Here is a 13,012-nt window from a genome sequence, read left to right on the forward strand (position 1 = left end):
TCCACATGTGAGGCGGTGTTCGTCCGTGTCTGGTATCCCGCAGTCTACACATAGAGGCGATTCCGCCATGTTTATCTTGTGGAGGCGTGATCGGGTGATCTGTTTACCATTGACTGTGATGTACCAAGTGGATCGGACGTATGTGGCCAGTGTAACCGCGTGAATCGTCTTCCACACCACCTTCCAATTAACCTGAGGGCTTTTGGTCTCCACGATGTTCGGTGGGCGCCTCTGCTGTAGGACATGATATATATCCCGCGCCGACACCTGTCATTTTGTACATGTCACAACTGGTTTAGCGCTAACAAATGCCCATCATCAAGCGCAATTACTGAAAACAAGCAACAGAACTATGATAATTTTTTCACATACGCTGGTATCCATAAAATAATGAAAATTAACGAGGACTACCGTATCTAAAATTCTAACAGCCGTCGGGATTGGTACAGTAAAAAGTGGAAGAGGAACTAATCGCAATATTGCGGCGACAGCTGATACGAACACTATGAACCTCCCAGGTGAAGGTAGCCTACTTGGTATAAGATAAGACCCAGAACCCTTAGGTCGTGTGCTGCGACCTCGACTACTGCGATACTGGATAGGGCAGAGGCGATCACAGCAAGCGAACACACAGCACCCAACGGAGGTAATTTGGTAAACTTTATTGTAACGATACTGTGACCACTGGTTAGGACGACTGGAGGTAAACGAGACCGAAGGTGAATGGCTCGAGACCGACTATCCCGGCCATTATTGACAAAATAAATGCAAAATTGGAGAGTAAATATGATCAAGTGAAGTAAACGGCGTGCAAAGTACGATGAGACAAATTTAATGGATTAACGAATACATTAAAATGGGGAAAAAAATTTAATAGGTGCTAAACACCACTAAATAAAACAGCTTGTAGCTTAAAAAACCTGTGTAGAATAAGATTTAAATGAACAATAACGTTTTTGCTGTAAGTAATAGGCATATGCCATTTAGTGGCTATACATTTAGCAAAACCCCAGTAGCACGCCATGATTAGAAATTAACAAAACCGTTAAAAGTGTACATATGCGACGCATATTATAAGAAACTAGAAAGGTGTGAAATCGGACGTTGCTTCAAGAAAGAAAAATTATTCAATAGTAATGTGTGCTTCAGTGAGGTTTGTTCATTAAAAATCTACAACGCATTATAGTTAATGATGCGGAGAATTTCACATTCCTCCAGAATAATTAAGACACGGCCGTTAGGCTGAAGATGTAAAATACTGCAGTCCATGTTTATATCTGAAATTAAATGACTACGGTTTTTCAATGCTTTTGCATTGTTGAGATACTGCTTTTCCATGAAACGTATTTTAAAGCTGCGGCCGGTTTAGCGTATATACACTGACTGCCAATCGTTACACTGAATGCGATAGGTACTTGACTGAGAGTAGCAATTGTATTCCCTAACTTCGTGGTGTTTCTATTCGTATCTGACTTTATTGGGGGCAATGAATGCGATTATAATCACCGCTTTCATAAGCCATTTGCCTATCGTATTAAATGTAATACCTACGTATGGAATTTTTTTGGAAGCCGTATTTGTTAGTGGGGGATAGGGTAATCTGTTAATGTTAGGTGAGGATTTCGATTGCATTTGCTGAATAAATACATCACTAACGTTTGGCTGATAGGCATTATCATGTGCAATGAATTTAATTGTATCCATTTCACACTGATAATCTCGTTCAGAGAGCCGAATTCGATTAGAGCGTTGAAACATTTGCAGAGAGAGTAGTCATTTTACGCTGCTTTGGGCGAATTGGAGAACAATGAATATTATAAACACCCGTTTTTTTCCTGATTGTATTAAAATACATTTTAATACCTCGCAAACGTATCTCCAGATCTAAAAAGGGGAGTGTAAAGTCAGAGTGGTGTTCTAACGTACATTGGATTTTGGGACGCTTTTTTGTTAAAAAGAAATCTTGTTGAAAAAATTGCAATTTAACGTCGGTCCCATTATAAAGAAGTAAAGCGTGGCAGACGTACCGTTTGTAACGGACTATTCTTAGAAGTTATGTTGGATGAACTTAAAAAAACCGATGCTCGATGTTGTTGATGTAGGTATTAGCTATTATGCTGGCGAAGGGAGATCCCCTGGCTAGCTTGTCAATTGGCCGCTATACGTTGTTTTTGAGGCCAAAGTAATTATGATCCAGAACTATTCTTTACAAGAAGGGAATTCGTTACTCGATTGTGATTCAAAGTGTCAGTGCTGTTGTTTGTTAGACTCGATGAGAAGAATCACTTCTTTATAAATATTCTTACGATATCCAGACTAGTTAGATTTGTATCTTTGGTAACGTTTAGCTGATTGAGGTATGGAATAGAATCGTCCCTATTCCTGACAGCGTAATCTGTATGAATATGTTAATGTTTACAGGAAGTCCTGCAGTTCATTAGCTAACAATTAATCCCCGGGAATAATAACGTTAACGATCGACCTTAAAGGAGCCATTGGCTTGTGTAACATCGGTGCGCCTCTGAGACGGGAAATCATCCGCATCATTGGTAACACAATTCTTATAAAAATGAGTGAGCAAGACATGTGTTTCCTAAGAGCCTTCTTGATATCTGAAAGTTGGAAGAAAAAGATTTTGTGCTTCCCGTACGTAAAGAATTTCATACGAAATGACCAGTGTAAGGCCTTTGTCTTCGTGCACAATAACAGCTCTGCTTTCCTGCTGATTTTTTGATACTGCGTAAGGTGGATTGTTGAGTTTTGTAGACATGGACTTCTCTGGGAAATTTTCACATTTAGCCTGTTCTAGGGCAGCGATAGTATGCGCCGTTAATAAAGAGCCCGTTTTTCGGTTGAGAAGAAAGCTACGCCCACAGAGATATCTATCGGATTCACTGCAGCGATTGCCCATCGGTCTATATAGCCTCCTTTAATACACGCTCCAGAGAACAAGATCTCAGCAATTCGAAATCAAGTGTGACTAATCACTTGAAAATAATAGTCATTCTATTTGATATATAAACGTATATTGCACTATTGAGAATAACATATTGAGCCCAAGGGCCGTGTTATAAATATTTTAAAGGAAACTGGAAATCTCTGCAGCATTAATCGCGATCCGTAGCACACTTTCAATTAACAAACCTTGGTTAAGCACACAGATCTATTGAGTAATTTTGCTTTCTTGAAGCAGCGTCCGACTTCACCCTTTCCTCATTCTGGTTTCTGACATTATGTGCTGTGTATATACTAATTTCAATTTGTAGTATACTACTGGAACTTTACTACATTTGCAGCCACTAAATGGCATATGACTGCCGCTTACGCCAAAAACTTTCGTGTTTATTTAGTTTAAATTCAGCACAGGTCTCTTTAAGCCACTAGCCTCTTTTATTCACTAAGTTTTTATCACCTATGTGTTTTGTTTCCTCATTTTAACTTGTTCATTCATTTTAGCTAGGAGATATTTGAGATTATCTTGCTGCCTCTGTTTGTTGGCTTTAGATATTTGCCTCACTTCTGATCTACACTTCTTCCGCAAATGGAGGTAATAACCAAACTCAAGTAAAACAGAAGTCTCATGTTTTCATCTGTCCAATAAATTGGCACACAGAGCCCTCGATGTGTGTTTTGAAGGAGACAAACTTCATCATAATATGTACCCAAAATACCTTGGGATCACCTTAGATAGGACACTTTCCTTTAAGGCGCACTTGACACGAACATCCGCTAAGTTCAAAACCAGAAACAACATTCTCCATAACTCTGTGGCTCTTGATATCCGTCTATAGCCGTTGTTAATTGAGGTATTTTATGCTGGACAGCTATGCTTAAATGTTGATGTGTAACAATTTATGTTGTTGTTGTTGTGGTCGTCAATCCTGAGACTAGTTTGATGCAGCTATCCATGCTACTCTATCCTGTGCAAGCTTCTTCATCTCCCAGTACCTACTACAACCTACATCCTTCTGAATCTGTTTAGTGTATTCATCTCTTGTTCTTCCTCTACGATTTTTACCCTCAACGCTTCCCTCCAATACTAAATTGGTGATCCCTTGATGTCTCAGAATATGACCTACCAACTGATCCCTTCTTCTAGTCAAGTTGTGCCACAAACTCCTCTTCTCTCCAACTGTATTCAATACCTCCTCATTAGTTATGTGATCTACCCATCTAATCTTCAGCATTTTTCTGTAACACCACATTTCGGAAGCTTCTTCTCTCCTCTTGTATAGTCTAAACTATTTATCGTCCACGTTTCACTTCCATACAAGGATGCACTCCATACAAATATTTTCAGAAACGACTTCCTGACATTTAAATCTATACTCGATGTTAACAAATTTCTCTTCTTCAGAAACGATTTCCTTGCCATTATCTTTATATATGCAGTGCCACACGACAAATAAATAAATAACTTGCTCATTAATCCTTCAGATCAGTCTTTTTATATTTTTCTCCGCTACTTTAGCGTCGTTTTAATTGTTTTATAATACTTTTTCATCATTTCTGCTTCAAATATTAACAGTTGAAATGTAAAATGCCAGGATAGTCGATCTCACGTTATTCGCGTCTACTCATACTAACAATCGTCCATAATACTGTCACACAAAAATTTACCAACCTAGCTCTCCCCTTCACGTGTGTCACTCCGTGCTTACGGTGGTCACCTACCCTGTCTCGCGGAACTCGGTGTCGCAGAACAAGACGTAAGTGTTCTGTTCTTATCTTATAGCAAGACTCTTCAGCTGAACAGCGTCTTCGTTTTATTATCAGTTGTTGCCACCGTACTGCGACTATCTAGCGCGACGGCTGTTAGAATCATACATACAATACTCTTTAATATTTTTCATTATTTTATGCATGCAAGCCTATGTAGCTTTTTTTTCTTTTTTATAGCTCATTCCTCCAGTTTGTTTTCAATAACTGTACCTGATGGTGGGGGTTTGCTAGTCCGAAACCAATCGTAGCATTCAAAAAATAAAAGCCTCGCAACTGCAGAGGTGACTTTCATTTCTATTGCATTAATTATAATTTTAAGGTTGATCGTTCCAAATAGGTGCCGAACGAACGACTAAACATATCGACATGCTGTTTTTGTTAAGTTTCAGCGGACAATGAGGCTAATTTTCTGACGTACGCAAGTAATTTTTTATGTTTATTGCTATCGAATTATGACACTACCTTCGGTTTCTCAATGGACTAAAATTTTTTCCTACTACCTGAGAGAGAGTGTCGGGCGTAAAGTGCAGAATTTGATCAAAGAGTAACAAGTTAACAGCGTCGTGTACCACTTTCCCATCGTAAACAGAAACTGTCCGACAAAAGTCTTCCCTATTGCACGAAATACGTAACTCACGTCCGGTTCTTGTATTTTTTATTATGAACAACGTATCAAATGATCAAAATGTTAAACTGGATGCAATACACAATTATGAATTTTATAGCAGCATTGCCAAAGAATTTGCCACGTTGTTGAGAGCGGCTCCCTCGTGATCACCTAAAATGAAGCAACGTTAGGGCAGGCAAGTACTTGGATGGGCAACCGTCCGGGCAAAAGTGGGTGTCGTTGGTTTTAAGGACGCGTAGGTCGCCCCTGTGGTGCCCAGTTGAAAGAATCTTACCAAGCCCTCGTGCCACACTGCCGTTTCTTTTATCGCAGCAGTGGCCAGTTTTATACGGTATTTCGTATCTTCGGCAGTCGTCGGTATTTCGTCGTAGACCTATTGTTTTACAGTTCCTCAAAGAGAAAGTTCCGTAGGTGTCACGTTTGGTAAACCAGCACGCCATTTTGTATTTCCGAACGACCACACCGATGATCTCCTTATTTCTTTTATTAAAAAAGATCGAATTAATCTGTACCGAATCGGGGGGACGGGGACATAGTTCCCCAAGAATAGTCTTTTGTCCAGTGGAATGTCCGGCAATGGCTATGGCAGCGTAACTGTTCGGAACGCTATGTATGTAGTGTCATATCAATGCCAACGGCCTTGCCGCAGTGGTAACATCGGTTACCGTCAGATCACCGAAGTTAAGCGCTGTCGGGCTGGGATAGCACTTGAATGGGTGACCATCCGGTCTGCCGAGCGCTGTTGGCAAGCGGGGTGCACTCAGCCCTTGTGAGGCAAACTGAGGAGCTACTTGATTGAGAATTAGCTCCCCCGGTCTCGGAATCTGATACGGCCGGGAGAGCTATGTGCTGACCACATGACCCTCCATATCCGCATCCAGTGATGCCTGTAGGCTGAGGATGACACGGAGGCCGGTCGGTACCGTTGGGCCTTCGTGGCCCGTTCGGGAGGAGTTTTTTTTTAGTGTCATACCAATAAAACAGGAACCAACGAAGCTCTTTGGCCGCATCACACATTAGCAAACCCGTGTCCTTTTTATCGAATTCTCTCAGCCAGGGTGAATTTGCAGTTGACCAATAGGGTTTAACGCGTAGATTGATTTGCCCTTGGTTTGGAAACGATACTTCGTCCATAAAAAGAATCTTGCATAGAAACACCGCATCACTCTGCAGTTCTCGTAGACACTTCTGAGAATTGTACCCGTTTATGGAAGTATCAGACATGAAGTCGTTGATGGACGAAATAGGTATAGGATGAAAGAATATTTAAGTTGCCTCTTAGTGACACGTGCTTATAACTGCTGTAATGTTCGCTGCATTTCGCTCATCATTTTCGTCGTTGTCGTGTTTTATTCCTCTCACTCCCAAGTTATTTAAACATTTTCGTAATGTTTGCAAAGACAGATACCAAGTACTTGTCGCGATCAGTACACCTTTTAGCACACAACCGTCTTCCTACTCTAACCGTCTGTCGCATTCTCCATATACGAAAGCAGCGTGGACTTTTTCGTTTCTCGTAAACACTGTAGAGGTGTGAACAGCTTCGCGAACAAGTTGTTTGAACGCTACACCAACACGGTAGTCGTACGCATTTAGGATTCCAGCGAGCGAGTAAACAATCGAACCGTACATGAGTTAGATGTTTGCTTAAGTTTGGCGCCGTTGGTCGGAGGTATGTAGGACCTCTTCTGCTGGCAACGTGTCAGTAATTTACGACGCTGTTTCACAAGCTGCGACATTGTGACGAATAAAACAGTGACCCGTATATACACAATAAGTTTCCTTTAATTTACGTATATGGTCACAAACGTTTTGTTAACAGATTGCCGATTTCGGTCTATTTCCCCTTATTAAGAAAACAGAATTACTGACAAAATTCGGAAATTCAAACTCCCATATAGAATTTCCCTCAAAATACATACAACCAAAACAGCTACCATTAAAACGTGACTTACTAACACTTCAACACTAGTACCAAGCTGAGATCCAATTACGTAACATGATAGAACCACTTACAGTAAAAAATTACAGCAGAAACACTGATCATTAAAAATGAATGTTCCCTTGCTCAGACTGTGTCAATAAAAGACTACTAGATAGAGCTGCGCAAGGGACTCAGCAGATCATATGCAATTAAGCGTTTAGCCAGTTGCCAGTCGCTAATATTTAAGTAAACAGGTTCGTATAAGGACAGGTTACATATCATATATATTTATATATCTACCAGCTTAACCCACCTTGGCGGTAGGAAGATAAATACTAAACTTTGGAAGGCAGTATGTGAACAACTCCCGGTAGTGGCCAGGTTCTTAAACCCTGCCAGGCGCAGACCTCGGATGACATTTCACTCCCCGCCAAGGCGCTGACACAATCAAAGGTTTTTCTTCGAATCACAAAGACATTACAATAACTCTGAAACATAGTAGCACTCGGCAGAACCTTTAACTCTATATATGGGTAAGAGTGTAAAGGAACACGTTACACTACTGAGAAATTCACAACTTTGATATTAAGCATTTTTCACATGGACAACTGTATTAATAGAGTGCAGACATTGAAAACGCCAACGTGAAATCATTTGAATACAAGAAACACAGAGCACTAGTAAAAATTCTGATGTAACATTTTTAATAACGGCCACCATTTAACTAGGCCAACTGAACTCTTCCACCATTTTAAAGTTCGACTATGAAAGTCTCACCATAATAATAAAATTTAAATTCCCCTGAGTGTGTCGGTCAACAAAACACAATTACGACCACTACTTCCTATAACGTACACAATACGATGGAGCGGGGTCCACAGTTTCACCGCTTCACTTCAAATTTTGTTCGCAGTGAAGTCAAAGAGCTTTTATCTCCAAGCTGCCCATATCGCCAAAACGCCCGACCAGTTTCACACCACAACAAATCACATAATAATCACTCTCGTTCGGCAGCCGTTGTCACTCGTCTCCCAGCGAATGCATCGAGATGTCGAGGGTTACCCGTCGAACGCCAATAACCCAATCCCTTCGCCCGCCAAGCCGGAAGATAGGACACGCGAAAAACAAAGACAGCTTACCTCAAACAATATCCATCTCAACGATAGATGAACAAAATAACAATAAATGTTGGAACTGTTCCATGAAGCAAGGGCGCTGTACAAGGTTCAACCTGGCGCGATACTGTACCTGCATGCCTTCCAACGTACGTAAGATACAATTAAGGTCGGACACAAGCATATCCAATGCCATTACGGCCGTGAGAACCCTCTCAAAATACTGCGCTAAGTTTTCGTTACACGCTTGAATCTTCCAATGACATTCCCGCTCTAATTCGACGCGCATGCGCGCCGAGAGCCTTGCATTAATAATGCGCTGACGGAGCCCCTGTTGTTCCAGTTCCTCGGCTATCATGCTAATAAGCACACCCTTAGCCATCGTATATAATAATGCTAATATATATATAATAATATATAATATATAATATATATAATAATGCTAATACGACAGACTATGAAACACGCAAAGCAAAAGCATGAATCTGGAAACGGACTAACAACCACGGAATGGATTGAATCTTGTTCAAATTTTCGATATACAAGATAGATATAACTTTGAAGACTTTAATTCGACGCGCATGCGCGCCGAGAGCCTTGCATTAATAATGCGCTGACGGAGCCCCTGTTGTTCCAGTTCCTCGGCATTCATGCTACTAAGCATACCCTTAGCCATCGTATATAATAATGCTAATACGACAGACTATGGAACATGCAAAGCAACAGCATGAATCTGGAAACGGACTAACAACCACGGAATGGATTGAATTTTGTTCAAATTTTCGATATACAAGATAGATATAACTTTGAAGACATTAATAATTGGATTAGGTAATTTGGAAAATGTTTTTAGTTACACTTAACACGTGTGACCTCACTAACATTTTCAGGCTCAGAATTACTACTTAAAACTCCCCCGCTTAAGGCAAGAACTACGGCGCGTGACTGCAAACCTCCGGCAACACCAAGCAACTTTGACGGAGAGCACTCATTGCATCATTGACATCGATTGAAGCTATATCCAATAAACAGTTACAGTAATGGGCTAAATGCACCTGCACGCTACATCTTTGTTTATGCGTCAGCTAAGTAGACGACAGAAATTCAATTGTCTGACCTACATCACTTAAACTGCTTCGATATTCGACAACAAGTCGTCTACCTCGCTAACGATGTCTGTCGACAGGGCAACAGGAATGTCGACCGCTGTCCGAAGCCTGGCCACCAAGTCAGCCACGGAGTTTATAAATCAACTGCTCTTTCCGTAAATAAGTTATGCCGGAGCAAGCTCGGAGACTCATGTTACGTAACTTCCTGAAACAGGCAGACAAATCTCAAAACACAATAATGACAATTTTACAACTTACTAAGCAACGACTACCAACCATAGGAGAGAATAGGAAAAGCAAACCCCCCCTCCCTCTTCTGTCACTGCTACCAAGTGGTACATGGTTCCTTTTCGTACCACACTTAAACACCATATCTTAGATACCACAAAAGATGAAGCGGGATGGAATCATGGTTGGTAGTCACAATTAACAATTAAGACAGTTTATTGACACTACGAATTTTAAGGAATTTGAGAAATATAAATTGTGGACGAGCCACTAGATAAAGCTTTGCAAATACAGTTAGAAACCAGGGGTACTCAGTACTCAAATTAACAGCCCCTTAACAGAAAGTAATAAGAAACTAAATGTGCCAGGCATTTATAGAACTCTCAAGCACAGCAATTATCAATTAGTTCACGTAGCCACTTCATCAAACTCTTTAACACCAGTTATTACATTAAGATGGCCACACTTAACATTCTTCACTAAAATACGCTTATTAACATACTATTTCAATCCGTTAAGATGATGATGATGATGAAGTGAAATACTCCTTGACAGAGCGTAGGGGACGAAGCGGGAGATCCGCACCGCTCACTAAGCAAGGTCCTAGCGGAGGTGGTTTGCCATTGCCTTCCTCCGATCGTAATGGGGATGATTGATGATGAAGACGACACAACAACACCCAGTCATCTCGAGGCAGGGAAAATCACTGACCCCGTCGGGAATCGAACCCTGGAACCCGTGCGCGGGAAGCGAGAACGCTACCGCAAGACCACGAGCTGCGGACTCCGTTAAAGAAGCACCTGTTAAAAGGTCAAAGACAAGCTTAACGTTGCCGGGCACTAATAACCCTCGCTTTATTTTCCCTTATGTTCAAATGTGTGTGAAATCTTATGGGACTTAACTGCTGAGGTCATCAGTCCCTAAGCTTACACACTACTTAATCTAAATTGTCCTAAGGACAGACACACACACCCATGCCCGGGGGAGGACTCGAACCTCCGCCGGGACCAGGAGCACAGTCCATGACTGCAGTGCCTTAGATATTTTCCCTTATTAAGAAAGCACAATTACTGACAAATTTCAGAAATTCAAACTCCCATATAGAATTTCATACACTATATATAATCAAAACACCTACCAATAAAGGGTGACTTAATGACACTTCAGCACAAGTGCCATGCTAAGATCCAATTACATAACATAATAGAACCACTTACATAAAAATTTACAGCAGAAACACTGATCTTCAAAAATGAATGTTCGCGTGATAAGACGTGTCAATAAAAGACTACTAGAAAGAGCTGCGCAAGGAACTCAGCAGATGCTATGCAGTTTAGAGTTTAGCCAGTTGCCAGTCGCTAATATTTAAGGAAACATGTTCGTATACAGGACGGTCCATTCATCGTGACCGGGCCAAATATCTCACGAAATAAGCGTCAAACAAAAACTACAAACAACGAAACATGCCTAGCTTGAAGGGGGAAAGCAGATGGCGCTATCGTTGGCCCGCTAGATGGCACTGCCATAGGTCAAACGAATATCAACTGCGTTTATTTAAATAGGAACCCCCATTTTTTATTACATATTCGTCTAGTACGTGAAGAAATATGAATGTTTTAGTTGGACCACTTTTTTCGCTTTGTGATAGATGGCGCAGTAATAGTCACAAACACATGGTTCACAATTTTAGCGAATAGTTGGTAACAGATAGGTTTTTTAAATTAAAATACAGAATTTAGGTACGTTTGAACATTTTATTTCGGTTGTTCCAATGTGATACATGTACCTTTGTGAACATTTCATTTCTGAGAAGGCATGCTGTTACAGCGTGATTACCTGCAAATACCACATTAACTTAAAAAAAGGCTCAAAATCATGTCTGTCAACCTCAATGCATTCGGCAATACGTGTAACAACATTCCTCTCAACAATGAGTAGTTCGCCTTCCGTAATGTTCGCACATGCATTGACAATGCGCTGACGCATGTTGTCAGGCGTTGTCGGTGAATCACGATAGCAAATATCCTTCAACTTTCCCCACAGAAAGATATTTGGGGACGTCAGATCCGGTGAACGTGCGGACCATGGTATGGTGCTTCGACGACCAATCCACCTGTCATCAAATATGCTATTTAATACCGCTTCAACCGCACGCGATCTGTGTGCCGGACATCATTCTTGTCGGCAGTACGCCGCCATTCTGCCAAACAGTGAAACATCTTGTAGTAACATCGGTAGAACATTACGTAGGAAATCAGCATACACTGCACCATTTAGATTGCCATCGATAAAATGGGGGCAATTATACTTCCTCCCATACATTAACCCGCCAAGGTCGCTGATGTTCCACTTGTCGCAGCCATCGTCGATTTTCCGTTGCCCAATAACGCATATTGTGGCAGTTTACGTTGCCGCTGTTGGTGAATGATGCTTCGTCGCTAAATAGAACGCGTGCAAAAAATCTGTCATCGTCCCGTAATTTATCTTGTGCCCAGTGGCAGAACTGTACACGACGTTCAAAATCGTCGCCATGCAGTTCCTGGTGCATAGAAATATGGTACGGGTGCAATCGATGTTGATGTTGCATTCTCAGCACCGACTTTTTTGAGATTCCCGATTCTCGCACAATTTTTCTGCTACTGATGTGCGGATTAGCCGCGACAGCATATAGAACACCTACTTGGGCATCATCATTTGTTGCATGTGGTGGTTGACGTTTCACATGTGGCTTCACACATCCTGTTTCCTTAAATAACGCAACTATCCGGCGAACGGTCCGGACACTTGGATGATGTCGACCAGGATACCGAGCAGCATACATAGCACACGGCCGTTGGGCATTTTGATCACAATAACCATACATCAACAGGATATCGACCTTTTCCGCAATTGATAAACGGTCCATTTTAACACGGGTAATGTATCACGAAGCAAATACCGTCCGCACTGGCGGCATGTTACGTGAAACAAAATACTTATACGTTTGTGACTATTACAGCGCCATCCATCACAAAGCGAAAGAAGTGGTCCAACTATAACATTGATATTTCTTTACGTACTACACGAATATGTAATAAAAATGGGGTTCCTATAAAAAAAACGAATGTAGTGTTGTGGACATGTTGGGAATGTGGATCTCACGGGGAGCGTTCAAGGGATAAGTCCCTGCAGACGCACTATCCTCTGTGCCCGCGGTGGCTCAGATGGATAAAGCGTGTGCCATGTAAGCAGGAGATCCCGGGTTCGAGTCCCTGTCAGGGCACACATTTTCAACATGTTCCCAATG

At 41.4% G+C, this 13,012-nt stretch overlaps 1 pseudogene; it reads left to right on the forward strand.

Annotated features, from left to right (window-relative positions):
* Positions 1-5,980: 5,980 nt before the first annotated feature.
* On the forward strand, positions 5,981-6,098 carry LOC124778231 (annotated as a pseudogene).
* The last annotated feature ends 6,914 nt before the right edge of the window (positions 6,099-13,012 follow it).

Source organism: Schistocerca piceifrons, chromosome 2 (genome assembly GCF_021461385.2).
Source record: "Schistocerca piceifrons isolate TAMUIC-IGC-003096 chromosome 2, iqSchPice1.1, whole genome shotgun sequence".
In the NCBI taxonomy this organism is placed as follows: domain Eukaryota; kingdom Metazoa; phylum Arthropoda; class Insecta; order Orthoptera; family Acrididae; genus Schistocerca; species Schistocerca piceifrons.